This window comes from Epinephelus moara, chromosome 18, assembly GCF_006386435.1.
Source record: "Epinephelus moara isolate mb chromosome 18, YSFRI_EMoa_1.0, whole genome shotgun sequence".
Classification (NCBI taxonomy): domain Eukaryota; kingdom Metazoa; phylum Chordata; class Actinopteri; order Perciformes; family Serranidae; genus Epinephelus; species Epinephelus moara.
The window spans coordinates 39,330,658-39,338,292 of NC_065523.1; the positions used below are offsets into that span (position 1 = coordinate 39,330,658).

The 7,635-nt window shown below is 44.8% G+C and overlaps 1 protein-coding gene across 2 annotated transcripts in view; it reads right to left on the reverse strand.

Moving 5' to 3' along the window:
• tanc2a (tetratricopeptide repeat, ankyrin repeat and coiled-coil containing 2a) overlaps positions 1–7,635 on the reverse strand; it is a 49,499-nt gene that overhangs the window by 37,663 nt on the left and 4,201 nt on the right. Inside the window, exon 2 of one of the 2 annotated variants that reach the window (XM_050068407.1) lies at positions 4,386–6,028. The exons of the other annotated variant lie outside the window; for it this stretch is intronic. The gene's annotated coding sequence lies outside the window, so the exon portion shown is untranslated. The remainder of the gene's footprint in view (positions 1–4,385; positions 6,029–7,635) is intronic. 2 annotated transcript variants of the gene reach the window in all.

The following is a 7,635-nucleotide window of genomic DNA, read 5'->3' on the forward strand; positions in this document are numbered from 1 at the left end:
ACAAGTGTTTGTCTGTGAATGCTGCGAGTTATAGTGAAGCTGATTTGTGTTTGAAACTGTCTCTATTAAGCCATGTTTACTGTGTGTTTAATGTGTGTTTAATGTGTGTTTAATGTGTGTTTTGAATCAACTATATAAATAAAGTTTGCTTTGAACTAAACTTTACAGCACTTAACACAGTCCTCCACTGCCGACTAGTGTTTTGGAGGTGTAACTGCAGAGTGACACAGACACACCACCGCACAAGTAAAAATAACGTGCAGATTTTTTTTTCCCACGACTAATCGATTAGTTGAAGATTGTGTGCGACTTTAGTCGACCAAGATTTTCTTTGGTTGACTACAGCCCTGGTCCTATCACTGGTTAATCAACTAATGAATCTGTGACCTCGAACTGAGACTGAAGATAAAACCATAGCGGACAAAATGAGCAATGATGCAGAGCGAGCAAGAGACAGGTGACTACACAAGGAAACCATACTGGGACGCTCTGTGTGTGTGTGTGTGTGTGTGTGTGTGTGTGTGTGTGTGTGTGTGTGTGTGTGTGTGTGTGAACAACAAATCATTCCTGGTGTGACCGGTCTCAGCAGAAGAAAACTATCTGCCTGGTTAAAAAAAAAAGTAACGCTGAGACATCGTCATGTAAAGAGCCTCAGTCTGATTTCGTCTTGTTCTTTAGATGCAACACACACACACACACACACACACACAGCGGCCTCTCGTGTGTGTGTGATGTGTGTCAGTGTGTTAATCCTTAATGACAAGCGAGCAGGAATGATGGGATTGAGTCTACAAACCACACACACACACACACACACACACACACACACGCACGCATGAGTGAACAGCAACACATGCTTGAATACGACAGGTCATGTGACCGGAGGAGACAAACGTCGTCTCGTTATGTAAATGTAAGACGATCAGTCTGCTGTGTGTCTGAGACGAGGAGGACAGGTGATGAATTAATAACTGATAATAACACAACACTGAAATAAAAACTGAGCGCGGATCAAAACAACGAGCTGAAAGACACTGAAACATTTAACGTTATTATTTATAAGATGCTGAAATACTAACTCACACTTTTATTACCAGTCGTTCAGACTGGTGTCATTCTCTTTTCACTGGACGACCCATTCCTCCAGTGTGTTCTGGGTCTGCTCCGGGGCCTCCTACCAGCTGGACCAGGAGGATCCTGATCAGATGTTGAATCACCTCAACATGAAGGAGCAGCGGCTCTACTCCGAGCTCCCTCCAGATGTCTGACTCCTCCCCCTATCTCTAAAGGCCCTGACACACCAAGCTGACGGTCGGCCGTCGACCAAAGTCGGGCCGTCGGTGAGCGTCTGTCGCCCTAGTTTTTGCGGTGTGTCCCGCACCGTCGGCACTTCGGCGTTGGTGGCTTTTCAGCCGATTGAGCATGTTGAATCAGCAGCGGAGCTTGTCGGTGAGAGAGATCACTCTGATTGGCTGTTCAGGTTTTATTTCCTCGCCCCTGTAGCGAGTGAATCTGCCTGTAGTGAAACCGGGGCTAACCGGTGCTTCCTCCTCAGGCTCCACTTCACTCAGCTGCCCCACAGACCCGCTGCTTCTTCACACTTTAACCTGAATAACAAACCGGAGCTAGCTGGGAGCGGCTAGCGGAGCGTTAGCCGCAGCATGACCGGAGGGAAGCACAGCCAGTTAGCCTCCGCTAGTCTCTGAGCTAGCCCCGGCTCTCCGTTTGGATCCAACCGGAGCACCGAGCCCTGGTTTGTTATTCAGGTTAAAGTGGGAAGAAGCAGCGGGTTTATCGGGCAGCTGAGTGAAGTGGAGCCTGCGGAGGAAACACCGGGACCGTCTGGATGTAATAGTCCGTGGAGGTGCTGCGGTGCTCGGCTGCACAGATAGGAAACCCCTCGGCTGACAGGATGTACCACTCTCTCACTCCGCTCTCTCTCACGCAGGCGCAGAACGTACGTGCTACTTGGCCGTCGGATGTAGTCCGTGTAGTGTGTTCAAATGCAACTGACACAGGGCGACGTGAGGCGACGTAGACGACGCAACAGTTGGCTTTCGTCGCCGCTAGTTCTTTGATGTCGGTTTGGTGTGTCTGCACCTTAAGGCTGAGCCCAGACACCCTACAGAGGAAACTCATTTCAGACGCTTGTATCTGTGACCTCATTCTTTCAGTCTCTACCCAGAGCTCATGACCACAGGTGAGGGTTGGGACGGAGATGGACCAGGAAATCAAAAGCTTCGCCTTCTGGCTCAGCTCCCTCTGAACCTGATCACTGCAGACGTCACACCAAACCGCCAATGCTTCCTGTATCTTTTAGAAGTAAAGTTCTTTTACTTGTTTATAAAGCTTTAAATGACGCCGCCCCTCCGCCCATCAGACATCACTGAGCTCCTCCACTGCTTCACTTTGAGATATTCCTCATGTGTCCTGTGAAAATCCTGCTGAGAGTGTTTTCTGTTTTAATGCCTCAAAGCTGTGAAACTCACTGACTCTGGACATCAGGATGGCTAACACACACACACACACACACACACACACACACACACACACGCGCGCTCTGTATTTTCAAACATAAATTAAAGACAGACCTTTTTAATCTGTCTTTCTTTTTTTACCTTATTTTATCCGTCCTGTTTATTTTTATTGTTTTTTTATTTACTCTCTTTTTACTCAAAGGAGCTTTTTTTAGTTTGTTTTGTTTCCTTTGCTTTTTCAACATTTTATTGTGTTATTGTTGTTATTTTGGGTTAGGGCTAAATAAAGTCGAGTTGAAGCAGTTTCATGTGTATTTTATGATGTCAGAGCTGTCTGGTGTATCAGAAGTGTTCTGTGTGAGCAACAGAAACTTTAACTTGTGTTTTTGTGTGTATGAAAAATAAAAATCATAAACACTCGAACACAGGAAACAGGAAATCGTTAAAAAACTCTCCATCTGAGAGATGAAGGAGTCATGGCGGTCTGCAGCCAGTAAACATGAGTCAGCACTGACATGGTGAGAGGCTCATTCACACACACACACACACACACACACACACACACACACACACCATCTGTCATCAGTTAGCGCTCCATCTGACCTCTAACTGGGTTTATTACTCCTCTTTGTTTCCTGAACAACAGACCGTTGCCACGGACGCAGCTCTCGTCACAGATGCTTCACTGAGGCAATAAAATCAATTTTAATCAATGAAATTATTTCAAATCAAAGTATTGATTTCTTCAGTAAGCAGCCGTGTCCTCAGCGGGATAACCAAGCAAACACAGAGAGGATTCATTTAAAGATTCAGAACAGAGTTCACTGTAAATTCTTATTATTCAGAAGAGAAGCAGCCAAATGTGTTACGACCGTCACGCTGACATGTGAGGAGCACAAACACAAACAGCACAGACGGATGACCTCATTTCAGCTTTAACCTCTCTAGGACGCCTACGTCCTTGCTCCCCCCCCTCCTCTGTTAAATGGTATCTCCCAGGCGCACTACGTCATCAAACCATGTGATGTTTGGTATTGCCGGATTCAGGAAGCTCTCGACTTTTCAAAAATAACATTGTTTTTCTTTTATTTATTATGTATTTCACACCAGAGCAGCCTAAACACACAAAGTCCAAAATCACTTTGAGTGGTGACAAGTCATGTCATGCAGTTTTTCAACGGGAAAAGTTAAAGGATTACTCGCGATCTTATGTGGAGCTGTTAGTGGGGACTTAGCTGGTTTATAAAAGGTAAGAGTCTCACTCCTACCACTATTTTTGGCTGAGATATACCGTCTAGAACGTTTCATATGGCTTTATTTGGTGATATTTTATGGTGTTTCTGTGTCATAAACAACATCAGCTATCATAATCACACCTGATTTCAATAAGGTACAATGTTTGAAGCTGGCTGAGTGTTGTTTGATCACTGATAGTACTGTTTTGAAGCAGAGTGACCCACTTGTCATTTGGAGCTCCGCCTGGATCTTTTCATGGTAAAAACACTGTAGAATGGTCATACTTTGAGCAGTCTTCTTCAAATTTGAAACAAGTGTTCACTGATAGTGTGCCTACAGCCCCACAGTGTCATTTACCTGCTCAGATGAAGCCACAGACAGTTATTCATCCTGAAACACATTTTATATTTTATTTTAGGCAAAATCTTCAACTTGTTACTGACTTCAGAGGCCCATTACTCTGTCTCTGTATCACCTAGAGTGTTTCTTTTAATTTGGGTATGTCATTTTAGGCGTTTTTGCTACAAAATGGGGGTGGAGTTCAAGAGGTTTTAAACAAGATATAATCATAAACCAAATAACCTCAACATGTATTTATTTTCTTACTTTTAACTAACCCTGTGCTCGTATGATAAAAACTGGTTGAGACATTAATCCACAGAAATGACATACTTGTCTAAATCCTGCCGAGCTCCGACGGCACAGGTGCTCACTTCCAGCAAATCGTGTGCAAAGCATTGTGGGGATTTTATACCTGCTGAGGATCTACACATGCATCCTTGGAATTTCTCTGAAAGAAGGACTCAGTCCTTGGTAGAATCCGAAGGATCCTTGACACTGGAACAGTCCTTCAGTGGGTCGATGACGTAGAGTCCTTGAAATTCAACCTTTCAGGATCCTTCCTTGACTTTGCACCGAAAATACGAACATGAACCTGAGAACGAGCTGATGAGTTGAAACGTTGGTGTTTAATCTGCTTCACTAACTTCAGTCCACATCAACATGCAAATTCATTCAAATGAGTCCACCTGCTCCCAGATCACATCTATGATCGTGTGTGTGTGTGTGTGTGTGTGTGTGTGCAGCAGAGCAGACGTCCTTTTCTCCAGAGGGCCCCACAGATGACCCGAGGCATGCTGGGAGATGTTGTCCAGCCTGAACACTGATCACCTCCTCTTCCTCAACACCTCACAGGGATTTCCCCTTTTAACAAACCACACAACGAGCTGCTGCATCACACACACACACACACACTCTACCTCTTATCTGTCCACCCCAGAGAAGTCGATCCTGACTTCCTGTAATCGCTCAGGACTCGCCCACATACAGGAAGGCAGAGTGTGTGTCAGAGAAAACTTCCTGTAGATAAACAAACACAGTTCCAGCTGGTCGCCCGACACTCTCTCCTCACTTCTGCACTCTGTGAAGCTTCATGAGGCCGCCTCACACTGTGGCGCCCCCCAGTGGCTGTCAGTCAAACACATGCTGCCTCAGTGGAGACTGAACCAGAGTCTGAGCCAGGACACTGGACGCTTCTCTGAGGAGTCACAACTTGATCCAAGATGGATGACAAACAGAGCTGTGGAAACTGCAGCTAAATAATGTTTATATGAGTCAGTCTGATGTGAGACATGAAGCTTTCAGAGTCTTTACTCTAAACAATAGAGACGTTAAATGTTTCAATCTATTCAACTTCAGTGAACTTGGAAAGTTGACTCACTGCATTTTAGAGTGCTGTCACACCTGCACTGTTTGGTTCGGTTCAACTTCACTTCAGTTTGTCTTGTTGTGTTATTGGGAGCCAGAATAGAAGGAGTCATGGCTCAAAACCAGCCGCCACTGCCCGTCAACAAAAACAAAGACAACTATGGTTAAATGTGATAAGACCAAAGGACTGGACGGAGGCCATCATCAAAAATGCTCACATGTGCAGCGCACACTTCATATCAGGTTAGGGAAAAAGTATTTCCTGTTGTAGGGATGAATAAGGTTATGTGTATTAAGGGTTATCATGTCCACCTCATCAGAAACTGGGGAGGGATTAAGAGGAATATTGGATTTCTCTGGAACGCTAACTTTTTAGCACATTAGCTAACGTTAGCTTCCATAGCAAAACAAACAAGTGTGGTCCTCCTTTGTAAGATTGGCTTCCTGTGACATCATCCATCCACTGAGTGAGAGCATACGGGTCGGCCAGTCTGGTCCCGTTGGTCAGTGTTTACTTATTCAAGTAACACTGGCGGTCCCGGAGAGTGAGTGACCTGACATGGTGCGTTGGTAAATTCAGTCTGACGCTCTACACTAAAATGAGAGCCCTGTTGGTGGAAGAAACGGAGCGTTATATTTCTACATGAATGAACCAACGGTTAAGTTAATCACACATTCACTCCGCTCGGCGCTCTGCTGCTCCGTCTCCACAGACAGAGTGTCCAGAGTGCGCTCTGCCACTCTGAGAGTGCGCTGCTCTGGATAACCCAACGCTACATTCAGACAGCGCTCCCAATTTATCAACGCTCCAGTTTGTGTCAGAGTGCGCTCCCACACTCAGAATGAGTGTTTCTGAACGCACCACTCACATCATCTTCCTCCATCGTCTAAAACAAGACAACACAATGTGCTAGCTAACTGTTTCGCCTCAAGCTAAGCCGTCACACTGTTTACTAACAGTAAAAGAGATTATACACTTCCTTTTAAAATACAAAAATGTGAAACTACCAGTTATCAGCCAGGTGAAACAGGTACTTATCGGTAATAGGTATTGGTTGAAAAAATCCTTATCGGTGCAGCCCTGCCCTTAAATACATCACATTAAAACATTATACAGGTTTCTGTTCTTTTGTTTCTTATATAAAAATTACCTTTTCACCACCTGTTAAATGTGACACGGAGGTTTTTCTCTAGGTGTGTGTGGCCGCTCTGAGTCAAAAATCAAAAGCCAGTTTTTATTCCCGGGTGTCTCTGCAGACATCTGACTGATTTAACGTGAGCAACATAATCCAACAGATAATATCATGTTTTTAATGCAGTGAACCAGCGACATATTTCCAGGTGTGCCTGTCACCTTCATCACTGCCACACTGGCAGCGTTCTCACTGGACTATGAACTGCTGAAGGCCGACTTCAAAACCAATACATCACACACACACACACGACTCCATGACAGGTTCATGACGCGCTGCCGTGTGGAAAGCTCTAAAGATCATCAAGGACACACATCAGGCGGTCGGCACTCTGCTCTCACTCTGTGGAAAATGATACTGCCGCATTAAATCAGGCTCTGCCCACTGCCGAGATACTTTCTGCCCACAGGAAGTCAGAGTGATAAACTGTGGTCACACAGGAAACTCACTAACACTGTACATCAGTTACCATCACACTGCTCTGTGATAAACATCCTGTCATTTATTTTTAACAGTCTGCCGAAAAGATGCGAGAAAATCAATATTAAAGATTGTATTTATTCTGACAGGTGAGAGTGTGGAGCGAAAAGACGACACTTAAAGGGAAACACAAGACAACGAGGCATGTTCACAGCGTCAGTGTCCGTCCACTGACAGTGTTTGTTTTGTCACTGACAGGCTCAGATTGTTATTCTAAGTGTCTGACAACATGATGAAAGGATCCCTACAGAGATAGAGCTTTGTGATGAAGAGTAAGATCCTTTTTGTTTAACCAGAAACAGCCCTGAAATCACCATGACTTAGTCATACCAAAAATTATAAAAAAAATCCCAACATTGGTCCACAGGGGGAGCCACAGCGATCGGTCGCATTTTAGCCATTTTGAAGCATTTTTCTGTTGTTATAGCGCCACCCAGTTGCCAATTAGAGTTAAATTTCTCCAGTCACCTTGAGGCGTCCTGTTCTACATATCTACCAAGTTTAGTAAAAATCCATATGGCGGTTAGGCCTAGATAAGAAAT